General features: G+C 44.7%; 1 protein-coding gene across 1 annotated transcript in view; it reads left to right on the top strand.

Moving 5' to 3' along the window:
• Window positions 1–267: 267 nt before the first annotated feature.
• Window positions 268–13672, top strand: part of LOC110508241 (activated CDC42 kinase 1) — a 124410-nt gene continuing 111005 nt past the window's right edge. The window contains exon 1 of the mRNA XM_036966285.2: window positions 268–555. The gene's annotated coding sequence lies outside the window, so the exon portion shown is untranslated. The remainder of the gene's footprint in view (window positions 556–13672) is intronic.

The raw sequence follows: 13672 nt of genomic DNA, 5'->3' as shown, positions 1-13672 counted from the left end.
CAGTACAACCAACACATGCTCTTTCTACACGTTTTATTTACAGTATTACACATCTGTGAAACCCCTATTACAGCTTGCGATGAAGTCGATACTGTCTTTCATATATATATATATATATTTTTTTTTTTAAACACTGGCTGTGCATGACAGCAAAGTCAGACACCAAATAAAAATTAAATAATTTGCATTCAGCATTGTTTTGTATTTGGAAGTGCAGTCGCAGTCAAATATATTTTCAGTGGTGCAAGTGTACGTTTAGCTCGGTACTTTACCAAGTTCAGGTTCAAACGTGAGTTAGGGACATGTGCCTTTAAGAGTGGGTTGACGGCATAAACGCGTAGAAAAAAAGCAGGGTTGAGTGGATGACGTCTGCTCGAGCCGACGCAAGCAACGCTAGAATGTGGTCAATTGAGAATAGAAGAATAAAAACAAAATTAGCGACCCATGTTAAGTTTTCATAAGGAACTGGAGAGTTTCAAAGAAAGAGGCAGCCAAACACGCCTCGCCAGGGAGCAATGCCGTGAGAGAGAGAGAGAGAGGAGCAGAGATCTACAGGTAGTTTAAAGTTTTATTAGTTGTATGTAATGAAGTTGTATGTACAGAATACACATGGTAACGTTATAACGTTATACACCGTCCAACGAAATGCCTTCTCGACAATGCAACAACAATAAGAAATAATGCAAGATAAAGAATACGAACACAAAGTAAATGTCTCAGTAGAATATAATATATATATTTTTAGCATAAATATAATACAGGAAGGCACAATTTATAGTTCAATATTTACACCTTTTGGGGATGGGGGGGATTGGGGTGCAAGTGTTTAAATTGTGCAGAATTTAGCAATAATAAATAAACAGAGTGTGTGTGTGTGTGTGTGTGTGTGTGTGTGTGTGTGTGTGTGTGTGTGTGTGTGTGTGTGTGTGTGTGTGTGTGTGTGTGTGAGAACATGAGTGAGTGAGTGCATGTGTGCTAAGGTGCAGGTGGTCAGTCCAGTTCAAGTGTTCAGCATTCTGTAGATAGAAACTGTCTCTGAGCTTGTTGCTATCAGACCTCAGGCTCCGTCTGATACCGTCTGACCGACTGTAAGGGAATGAACAGCTCGTAGCTGGGGCTGTGTGGTGTCCTTAATGATGCAGCGGGACTCCTTCAGGCACCGGTTTGAGTACATGGATGGGTCGGAGGATGGTCCCAGTGATGTACCGGGACCAGTGGGCCATCCTTTGCCACCCGCTGGAGGGCCTTGCAGTCGTGGACAGAGCAATTATCGTAAAGGCCGTGATGCAACCTGTCAGGACGCTCTCGATGGTGCAGTGGCGGTAGGCTGTGAGGCGAGCTCATAACAAAAATGCATATGAGAAAACCTGGCGGTGAGTTTAAATAATTGTCTAACTGCCATTCTAAGTCTTTGACAATTGACACCACCTTGTCTACTTGATAATTGTAAAAAAAAAAAAAAAAAAAAAGCGATTTTATACTGTAAACTGAAGAAAAATATAAACGCAACATGTAACAATTTCAACGATTTTACTGAGTTACAGTTCATATAAGGAAATCAGTTCATTTAAATACATTTATTAGGCCCTAATCTATGGATTTCACATGGGGCACAGCCATGGGTGGGCCTGGGAGGGCATAGGCCCACCCACATGGGAGCCAGGCCCAGCCAATCAGAATTAGTTTTTCCACACAAAAGGGCTTTATTACAGGTAGAAATGCTCCTCAGTTTCATCATCTGTCCAGGTGGCTGGTCTCCAACGATCCCGCAGATGAAGAAACTGGATGTGGAGGTCCCGGGCTGGCGTGGTTATACGTGGTATGCGGTTGTGAGGCCAAATTCTCTAAAACAGTGTTGGAGGCGCCTTATGGTAGAGAAATTAACATGAAATTCTCTGGCAACAGCTCCTGCAGTCAGCATGCCAATTGCACGCTCCTTCAAAACTTGAGACGTCTGTGGCATTGTGTGGTGTGACAAAATTGCACATTTTAAAATGGCCTTTTTTTGTCCCTAGCACAAGGTGCACCTGTGTAATGATCATGCTGTTTTAATCAGCTTCTTGATATGCCACACCTGTCAGGTGGATAGATTATCTTGGTAAAATAAGAAATGTTCACAGGCAAGGATCTAAACATTGAATCTTGGAAATTGTCAGTGCAGACTTACCCCAGGCACCTGCCTAGTCCTGCACTTAGTCTGTTCTAGTCCTGCATTTAGTCTGGCTGAGTGCCAGTGTAACCGATGTGAAATGGCTAGCTAGTTAGCGGGGTGTGCTCTAATAGCGTTTCAATCGGTGACGTCACTTGCTCTGAGACCTTGAAGTAGTTGTTCCCCTTGCTCTGCAAGGGCCGTGGCTTTTGCGGAGCGATGGGTAACGGTGCTTTGTGGGAGGCAGTTGTTGATGTGTGCAGAGGGTCCCTGGTTCGAGCACAGGTAAGGGCGAGGAGAGGGACTGAAGCTATACTGTTACACCACCATCTGAAGTACTTTAGTAGATGAATGCAAGGGCTTGACCGCCAGGCAGCCAGCCAGTGGAAGTAACTATTGAATTCACTGACAGAGACCATATTGTTGCCGCTTTCAAGACAACTCGGAAACTCTGAAATGTCAGACTTGGAAACTCATTGTAGATGGATGAGTTTCCCACTTGGAAAGTATAAGTATCAAAAAAGTAGGTAGGGTGTTTACCTACTTTACCCAGAGTGGGTGAAAATGAGTTTTGGTGAGGAAATTTCACTTCGTTATGTTATAAAATACGTTTTACCAAGACAAATATGATTTTTCATGTTCTGAATCTTTAAGTGGGGTCTTTCTCTAACATATATTATTAACATTATAGGCCCCCAAAAATTGGGGGCCTATAAGAAGAAGGTACGAACGAGGTGGTCGGTAAATAACAAGCGTTTAGTAATGATGGTTTTGGGGGAAACAGCTTGGCTACTAAAGATACACCGTAAGATGGTTCTAACGATGATCTTACCGCTACAGAAGGCTATGGGACACGGCTGCAGCACAATGCAACTGCACTCCAGCCACCAACAACTTGACTAATGGAGGACTATGTCAACACAGAGCTTCGATCGCAGTAATACAATACAGATCAATCCACTGGTGGGCCCAGACACATCCTGTTCTCTCGCAAAGGGTTTGATTGGACAAATGCCAGGGCCATTACTGGACACCACCATTCTGGAGAGACCGTGTTCACTAGAACTCTCAGGTCAATTGGTCTTGTTTCAATGTCTTCCTTTTCTTACCCCGTTTTCTCCCCAATTTCGTGGTATCCAATTGGTAGTTACAGTTTTGTCTCATCGCTGAAACTCTCATACGGACTCGGGAGAGCCGTGCGTCCTCCGTTTCATAACCCAACCAAGCCGCACTGCTTCTTGACCCAGAAGCAAGCCGCACCAATGTGTCGGAGGAAACACTGTACACCTGGCAACCGTGTCAGCGTGCGTTGTGCCCGGCCCGCCACAGGAGTCGCTAGTGCGTGATGGCACAAGGACATCCCTGCCGGCCAAACCCTCTCCTAACCCGGACGACGCTGGGCCAATTGTGTGCCGCTCCATGGGTCTCCCGGTCGCGGCCGGCTGCGACAGAGCCTGGACTCGAACCCAGAATCTCTAGTGGCACAGCTAGCACTGCGATGCAGTGCCTTAGACCACTGCACCACTCGGTAGGCCCGATGTCTTCCATTTCACATCAATTAATGATTCACATGAAAGTCTGAGTTCCTCACGCTTATCTCAACTGGGAATAGGCCCAGCAATGAACTGTACAAAGGCCCAGCAATCACAAAATAGGCAGCTTTATCAGGAGTGGCAAACTTAGAGAATTCTGCTTCCTGTAAGAACAGGGTGACTGAGTCAACTAATTCAGTCATAGGAGACACTACAGCATATCAGGTTTCAACCTGAGGCAACCAAGTGTTTTTCAGTTTCTGACGATAGGTTCCGAACGAGGGGGGGGGGGGGGGTTCGGCTGTGTGAATAAGTGTGAGAACAGGATTCACTGCACTGTCTCATTGTTCCTTAGAGAGAATTGAATTACAAACCCACCCAGTTTTCACCATAATAGCATCCACCCCCCCCCAGTGTATAGAGAAAACATTGGTCCCTGTAGTACTGTATCAAATGTCCTGCTTTGACTTTTGGACACCTTATGCCTTAGTTTGACTGATGGTCCTATACTGTGAAGGAATATTCTTTACAGTGTCGTCTATTGAAATACAGTATGGTGTGGATGAAAGTGCGTTCTCAATTGCATTGCAAGCCTTCATTTTAAAGAAAGTTAAAGAAAACTGTGAATTTTCAATCAGTGGGATCTAACTAGGCCTGTGCTTTATACTACACACAGTTTTTTTTTAAATATCCTTGTGGAAGTTAGTTGGCTACTAACAACATTCACAATATGGATGACCAAGACCTACAGCATGGCTTGTAACTAGAGGTCGACCGATTATGATTTTTCAACGCCGATACCGATTTATTGGAGGACCAAAAAAAAACGGTACCGATTAATCGGACGATTAAAAAATATATACAGTGCCTTGCGAAAGTATTCGGCCCCCTTGAACTTTGCGACCTTTTGCCACATTTCAGGCTTCAAACATAAAGATATAAAACTGTATTTTTTTGTGAAGAATCAACAACAAGTGGGACACAATCATGAAGTGGAACGACATTTATTGGATATTTCAAACTTTTTTAACAAATCAAAAACTGAAAAATTGGGCGTGCAAAATGATTCAGCCCCTTTACTTTCAGTGCAGCAAACTCTCTTCAGAAGTTCAGTGAGGATCTCTGAATGATCCAATGTTGACCTAAATGACTAATGATGATAAATACAATCCACCTGTGTGTAATCAAGTCTCCGTATAAATGCACCTGCACTGTGATAGTCTCAGAGGTCCGTTAAAAGCGCAGAGAGCATCATGAAGAACAAGGAACACACCAGGCAGGTCCGAGATACTGTTGTGAAGAAGTTTAAAGCCGGATTTGGATACAAAAAGATTTCCCAAGCTTTAAACATCCCAAGGAGCACTGTGCCAGCGATAATATTGAAATGGAAGGAGTATCAGACCACTGCAAATCTACCAAGACCTGGCCGTCCCTCTAAACTTTCAGCTCATACAAGGAGAAGACTGATCAGAGATGCAGCCAAGAGGCCCATGATCACTCTGGATGAACTGCAGAGATCTACAGCTGAGGTGGGAGACTCTGTCCATAGGACAACAATCAGTCGTAAATTGCACAAATCTGGCCTTTATGGAAGAGTGGCAAGAAGAAAGCCATTTCTTAAAGATATCCATAAAAAGTGTTGGTTAAAGTTTGCCACAAGCCACCTGGGAGACACACCAAACATGTGGAAGAAGGTGCTCTGGTCAGATGAAACCAAAATTGAACTTTTTGGCAACAAGGCAAAACGTTATGTTTGGCGTAAAAGCAACACAGCTCATCACCCTGAACACACCATACCCACTCTCAAACATGGTGGTGGCAGCATCATGGTTTGGGCCTGCTTTTCTTCAGCAGGGACAGGGAAGATGGTTAAAATTGATGGGAAGATGGATGGAGCCAAATACAGGACCATTCTGGAAGAAAACCTGATGGAGTCTGCAAAAGACCTGAGACTGGGACTGAGATTTGTCTTCCAACAAGACAATGATCCAAAGCATAAAGCAAAATCTACAATGGAATGGTTCAAAAATAAACATATCCAGGTGTTAGAATGGCCAAGTCAAAGTCCAGACCTGAATCCAATCGAGAATCTGTGGAAAGAACTGAAAACTGCTGTTCACAAATGCTCTCCATCCAACCTCACTGAGCTCGAGCTGTTTTGCAAGGAGGAATTGGAAAAAATTTCAGTCTCTCGATGTGCAATACTGATAGAGACATACCCCAAGCGACTTACAGCTGTAATCGCAGCAAAAGGTGGCGCTACAAAGTATTAACTTAAGGGGGCTGAATAATTTTGCACGCCCAATTTTTCAGTTTTTGATTTGTTAAAAAAGTTTGAAATATCCAATAAATGTTGTTCCACTTCATGATTGTGTCCCACTTGTTGTTGATTCTTCACAAAAAAATACAGTTTTATATCTTTATGTTTGAAGCCTGAAATGTGGCAAAAGGTCGCAAAGTTCAAGGGGGCCGAATACTTTCGCAAGGCACTGTATATATTTATTTATTTGTAATAATGACAATTACAACAATACTATATGAACACTTTTTTATTTTAACTTAATATAATACATCAATAAAATCAATTTACTCTCAAATAAATAATGAAACATGATCAATTTGGTTTAAATAATGCAAAAACAAAGTGTTGGAGAAGAAACTAAAAGTACAATATGTGCCATGTAAATAAGCTAACGTTTAAGTTCCTTGCTCAGAACATGAGAACATATGAAAGCTGGGGGTTCCTTTTTAATATGAGTCTTCAATATTCCCAGGTAAGAAGTTTTAGGTTGTAGTTATTTTTGGACTATTTCTCTCTATACCATTTGTATTTGACTATTGGATGTTCTAATAGGTACTTTAGTATTGCTAGCCTATTGCTATCTCGGGAGTTGATAGGCTTGAAGTCATAAACAGCTCAATGCTTGAAGCATTGCGAAGAGCGGCTGGCAAACGCAGTAAAGTGCTGTTTGAATGAATGCTTACGAGCCTGCTGCTGCCTACCATCGCTCAGTCAGACTGCTCTATCAAATCATAGACTTAATTATAATAAACACACCGAAATATGAGCCTTAGGTCATTAATATGGTCAAATCCAGAAACTAACATTTCGAAAACAAAACGTTTATTCTTTCAGTGAAATACGGAAACTGTTCCGTATTTTATCTAACTGGTGGCATCCATAAGTCTAAATATTCCTGTTACATTGTACAACCTTCAATGTAATGTCATAATTACGTAAAATTCTGGCAAATTATTTCGCAACGAGCCAGGCGGCCCAAACAGTTGCATATAGCCTGACTCGGCGTGCAATGAATGCAAAAGAAGTGACACAATTTCCCTAGTTTAATATTGCCTGCAAATCTGGATTTCTTTTAACTAAATATGCAGGTTTAAAAATATATACTTCTGTGTATTGATTTTAAGAAAGCCATTGGTGTTTATGGTTAGGTACATTGGTGTTTATGGTGAGGTACATTGGTGTTTATGGTTAGGTACATTGGTGTTTATGGTTAGGTAACATTGGTGTTTAGGGTTAGGTACATTGGTGTTTATGGTTAGGGTTAAGTACATTGGTGTTTATGGTGAGGTACATTGGTGTTTATGGTTAGGTACATTGGTGTTTATGGTTAGGTACATTGGTGTTTAGGGTTAGGTACATTGGTGTTTATGGTTAGGGTTAAGTACATTGGTGTTTATGGTGAGGTACATTGGTGTTTATGGTTAGGTACATTGGTGTTTATGGTTAGGTACATTGGTGTTTATGGTTAGGTACATTGGTGTTTATGGTTAGGTACATTGGTGTTTATGGTTAGGTACATTGATGTTTATGGTTAGGTACATTGATGTTATGGTTAGGTACATTGGTGTTTATGGTTAGGTACATTGATGTTTATGGTTAGGTAACATTGGTGTTTAGGGTTAGGTACATTGGTGTTTATGGTTAGGGTTAAGTACATTGGTGTTTATGGTGAGGTACATTGGTGTTTATGGTTAGATACATTGGTGTTTATGGTGAGGTACATTGGTGTTTATGGTGAGGTACATTGGTGTTTATGGTGAGGTACATTGGTGTTTATGGTTAGGTACATTGGTGTTTATGGTGAGGTATATTGATGTTTATGGTTAGGTACATTGGTGTTTATGGTTAGGTATATTGGTGTTTATGGTTAGGTACAGTCGTGCAACGATTGTGCTTTTTTCCGCAAATGTGCTTTTGTTAAATCCTCCCCCGTTTGGCGAAGTTGGCTGTCTTTGTAAGGAAGAAATAGTCTTCACACAGTTCGCAACGAGCCAGGCGGCCCAAACTGCTGCATATACCCTGACTCTGTTGCACAGAGGGTTAGGGTTAGTATTGAGTATTGGTTTTTAAGAAAGGTGTTGATGTTTATGGTTAGGTACACATTGGTGCAACGACAGTACTTTTTTCACGAATGCGCTTGTTAAATCATCCGTTTGGCGAAGTAGGCTATGATTCAATGATAAATTAACAGGCACTGCATCGATTATATGCAACGCAAGACAAGCTAGTTAAACTAGTAATATCATTAACCATGTGTAGTTAACTAGTGATTATGTTAAGATTGATCGTTTTTTAGAAGATATGTTTAATGCTAGCTAGCAGCTTACCTTGGCTTCTTGCTGCCCTCGTGTAACAGGTAGTCAGCCTGCCACACAGTCTCCTCGTGGAGTGCAATGTAATCGGCCATGATCAGTGTCCAAAAATGGCGATTGCAGATTGTTATGAAACCTTGAAATCGGCCCTAATTAATCGGCCATTCCGATTAATCGGTCGACCTCTACTTGTTACATCACTCAGCCCTCAGTCACTACCATGTTACTGTTTATCACTCAGCCCTCAGTCACTACCATGTTACTGTTTATCACTCAGCCCTCAGTCACTACCATGTTACTGTTTATCACTCAGCCCTCAGTCACTACCATGTTACTGTTTATCACTCAGCCCTCAGTCACTACCATGTTACTGTTACATCACTCAGCCCTCAGTCACTACCATGTTACTGTTACATCACTCAGCCCTCAGTCACTACCATGTTACTGTTTATCACTCAGCCCTCAGTCACTACCATGTTACTGTTTATCACTCAGCCCTCAGTCACTACCATGTTACTGTTACATCACTCAGCCCTCAGTCACTACCATGTTACTGTTACATCACTCAGCCCTCAGTCACTACCATGTTACTGTTTATCACTCAGCCCTCAGTCACTACCATGTTACTGTTTATCACTCAAACCTCAGTTACTACCATGTTACTGTTACATCACTCAGCCCTCAGTCACTACCATGTTACTGTTTATCACTCAGCCCTCAGTCACTACCATTCGTACTGACCTAAAACGTCACCTCGGGACACGAGGGACAATCGTGCAAAGAAATAATGCCAGTTGTCTGTGTTCAAGTGCTCATGATTAATAAAGATTGGCCCTTGTTTTTCTAACAGTGGTGTGATGATTTCATTATGGCCACATCAATGAAAGGCCTCACTGCTGACCTGTGAATCAGCAGTGACTCGACTGGGTTGACTGGTCCACTTCCATTTTCCTCTGTTTTGTTAATGGATCACATTCATATCACGGCTACGGTGCAATTCTGGCTCAATGTGGTTACAAAGAAATCGCCTGTTTGTTTTTTTTAATGACAATTCAGATCCGGTAATGGTAATGACACGTTTTTAAACTGTACAACATTGTGCAAGCAGTGCACATTTACCATCTAAATTAGGCCTAGGCACAAGGACTGATCTGTATCGATGACTGTCCTCCCTAGGTAGACTTTGTTTTCTGAACACTCTACAGATACTGTCGCCCGCCACTGCCCACTGAGTGAATTGCGAAACTATAATTCAATTTGGTATAGTATAGTCGCCTATGTGTATAGTGTGTGTCCTTGCATAGGTGTGTGTGTCTGTGTGTGCGCGCGCGTCCCTCAGTTAATTGATGTATCTTGGTGTGTATATTCCGTTTTCTGGACGCCCGCTCAGAGAAAGATGATCACCTGCCTCTCGCCCAAGCACGCACTATACGTGTCCTCATAAAAACACCTGATGGTTAGCTCTAGCATTAATACGTGGTGTGTTATTGTACAGTAACTCAGGTGTGATGGTTAGCTCTAGCATTAATACATGGTGTGTTATTGTACAGTAACTCAGGTGTAGTGGTTAGCTCTAGCATTAATACATGGTGTGTTATTGTAGAGTAACTCAGGTGTGATGGTTAGCTCTAGCATTAATACATGGTGTGTTATTGTACAGTAACTCAGGTGTGATGGTTAGCTCTAGCATTAATACATGGTGTGTTATTGTAGAGTAACTCAGGTGTGATGGTTAGCTCTAGCATTAATACATGGTGTGTTATTGTAGAGTAACTCAGGTGTGATGGTTAGCTCTAGCATTAATACATGGTGTGTTATTGTAGAGTAACTCAGGTGTGATGGTTAGCTCTAGCATTAATACATGATGTGTTATTAGTAACTGAAATAACAGGAAGCTCAGCCCAGATGGATCATTTCCCTGGTGCTTTAGTTAGGATGACCTCACCTTAAGGTGGGTTGAAGGGAGCTGATCTTCACCTGGTAAGGACTTCAACGTAGTCCGTCATAGTAAATAAGAATTTGTTCTTAACTGACTTGCCTAGTTAAATAAAGTTAAATAAAAATATTAATAAATATCACTTCCCCCTCAGAGGATTTTAGGTTTAATTTCTTACTTAGGATGTAGAATTGTCAGTTTAGCTGTGCAGTATCACTTGACTTTACTGACACACTGACTGACTGACTAGTGAACTGACTGACTGACTGGTGAACTGACGGACTGACTGGTGAACTGACTGACTGGTGAACTGACTGACTGACTGACTGACTGGTGAACTGACTGAATGACTGACTGACAGGTGAACTGACTGACTGGTGAACTGACTGACTGACTGACTGACTGACTGACTGACTGACTGACTGACTGACTGGTGAACTGACTGACTGACTGACTGACAGGTGAACTGACTGACTGGTGAACTAACTGACTGACTGACGGACTGACTGGTGAACTGACGGACTGACTGGTGAACTGACTGACTGGTAAACTGACTGACTGACTGACTGACTGGTAAACTGACTGACTGACTGACTGACTGGTAAACTGACTGACTGACTGACTGACTGACTGGTGAACTGACTGACTGACTGGTAAACTGACTGACTGACTGACTGGTGAACTGACTGACTGACTGGTAAACTGACGGACTGACTGACTGACTGGTAAACTGACTGACTGACTGACTGACTGACTGACTGGTAAACTGACTGACTGACTGGTGAACTGACTGACTGACTTTTAAACTGACGGACTGACTGGTGAACTGACTGACTGACTGGTGAACTGACGGACTGACTGGTGAACTGACTGACTGGTGAACTGACTGACTGGTGAACTGACTGACTGGTGAACTGACTGACTGACTGACTGACTGGTGAACTGACTGACTGATAAACTGACTGACTGGTGAACTGACTGACTGACTGGTGAACTGACTGACTGGTGAACTGACTGACTGGTGAACTGACTGACGGACTGACTGACGGACTGACTGACTGACTGACTGACTGACTGACTGGTAAACTGACTGACTGGTGAACTGACTGACTGGTGAACTGACTGACTGGTGAACTGACTGATGGACTGACTGACTGACTGACTGACTAACTGGTGAACTGACTGACTAACTGGTGGACTGACTGACTGGCTGGTGGACTGACTGACCGGTGGACCGACTGGCTGGTGGACTGACTGACTAACTGGTGGACTGACTGACAGACTGGTGGACTGACTGACTTACTGGTGGACTGACTGACTGGTGGACTGACTGACTAACTGGTGGACTGACTGACTAACTGGTGGACTGACCGACTGGCTGATGGACTGACCGACTGGCTGATGGACTGACCGACTAGCTGGTGGACTGACTGACTGGTGGACTGACACACTGACTGACTGACTGGCTGGTGAACTGACTGACTAACTGGTGAACTGACTGACTGGCTGGTGGACTGACTGACTGGTGGACTGACTGGCTGGTGGACTGACTGTCTGGTGGACTGACTGACTGGTGGACTGACTGACTGGTGGACTGACTGTCTGGTGGACTGACTGGCTGGTGGACTGACTGTCTGGTGGACTGACTGACTGGTGGACTGACTGACTGGTGGACTGACTGACTGGTGAACTGACTGACTGGCTGGTGGACTGACTGACTGGTGGACTGACTGTCTGGTGGACTGACTGTCTGGTGGACTGACTGGCTGGTGGACTGACTGTCTGGTGGACTGACTGACTGGCTGGTGGACTGACTGACTGGTGGACTGACTGTCTGGTGGACTGACTGACTGGTGGACTGACTGACTGGTGGACTGACTGACTGGTGGACTGACTGACTGGTGGACTGACTGACTGGTGGACTGACTGTCTGGTGGACTGACTGGCTGGTGGACTGACTGACTGGTGGACTGACTGTCTGGTGGACTGACTGACTGGTGGACTGACTGACTGTCTGGTGGACTGACTGACTGGTGGACTGACTGGCTGGTGGACTGACTGTCTGGTGGACTGACTGACTGGTGGACTGACTGACTGGTGGACTGACTGACTGACTGGTGGACTGACTGACTGGTGGACTGACTGACTGGTGGACTGACTGTCTGGTGGACTGACTGACTGGTGGACTGACTGACTGGTGGACTGACTGACTGGTGGACTGACTGACTGGTGGACTGACTGTCTGGTGGACTGATTGACTGGTGGACTGACTGACTGGTGGACTGACTGACTGGTGGACTGACTGACTGGTGGACTGACTGACTGTCTGGTGGACTGACTGACTGGTGGACTGACTGACTGGTGGACTGACTGACTGGTGGACTGACTGACTGGTGGACTGACTGACTGTCTGGTGGACTGACTGACTGGTGGACTGACTGACTGTCTGGTGGACTGACTGACTGGTGGACTGACTGTCTGGTGGACTGACTGACTGGTGGACTGACTGACTGGTGGACTGACTGACTGGTGGACTGACTGACTGTCTGGTGGACTGACTGACTGGTGGACTGACTGACTGTCTGGTGGACTGACTGACTGGTGGACTGACTGTCTGGTGGACTGACTGACTGGTGGACTGACTGACTGGTGGACTGACTGACTGGTGGACTGACTGACTGGTGGACTGACTGTCTGGTGGACTGACTGACTGGTGGACTGACTGACTGGTGGACTGACTGACTGGTGGACTGACTGTCTGGTGGACTGACTGTCTGGTGGACTGACTGACTGGTGGACTGACTGACTGGTGGACTGACTGACTGGTGGACTGACTGTCTGGTGGACTGACTGTCTGGTGGACTGACTGACTGGTGGACTGACTGACTGGTGGACTGACTGTCTGGTGGACTGACTGTCTGGTGGACTGACTGACTGGTGGACTGACTGTCTGGTGGACTGACTGACTGGTGGACTGACTGACTGGTGGACTGACTGACTGGTGGACTGACTGACTGGTGGACTGACTGACTGGTGGACTGACTGACTGGTGGACTGACTGACTGGTGGACTGACTGACTGGTGGACTGACTGACTGGTGGACTGACTGACTAACTGGTGAACTGACTGACTGTCTGGTGGACTGACTGACTGGTGGACTGACTGACTGGTGGACTGACTGACTGGTGGACTGACTGTCTGGTGGACTGACTGACTGGCTGGTGGACTGACTGACTGGTGGACTGACTGACTGGTGGACTGACTGACTGTCTGGTGGACTGACTGACTGGTGGACTGACTGACTGGTGGACTGACTGTCTGGTGGACTGACTGTCTGGTGGACTGACTGACTGACTGGTGGACTGACTGACTGGTGGACTGACTGACTGGTGGACTGACTGACTGGTGGACTGACTGACTGGTGGACTGACTGTTTGGTGG

Source organism: Oncorhynchus mykiss, chromosome 28 (assembly GCF_057628025.1).
Source record: "Oncorhynchus mykiss isolate SJ-2025 chromosome 28, ASM5762802v1, whole genome shotgun sequence".
Lineage (NCBI taxonomy): Eukaryota > Metazoa > Chordata > Actinopteri > Salmoniformes > Salmonidae > Oncorhynchus > Oncorhynchus mykiss.
The sequence above is the reverse complement of the archived record's forward strand: the minus strand, read 5'-3'. Positions and strand labels throughout refer to the sequence as shown.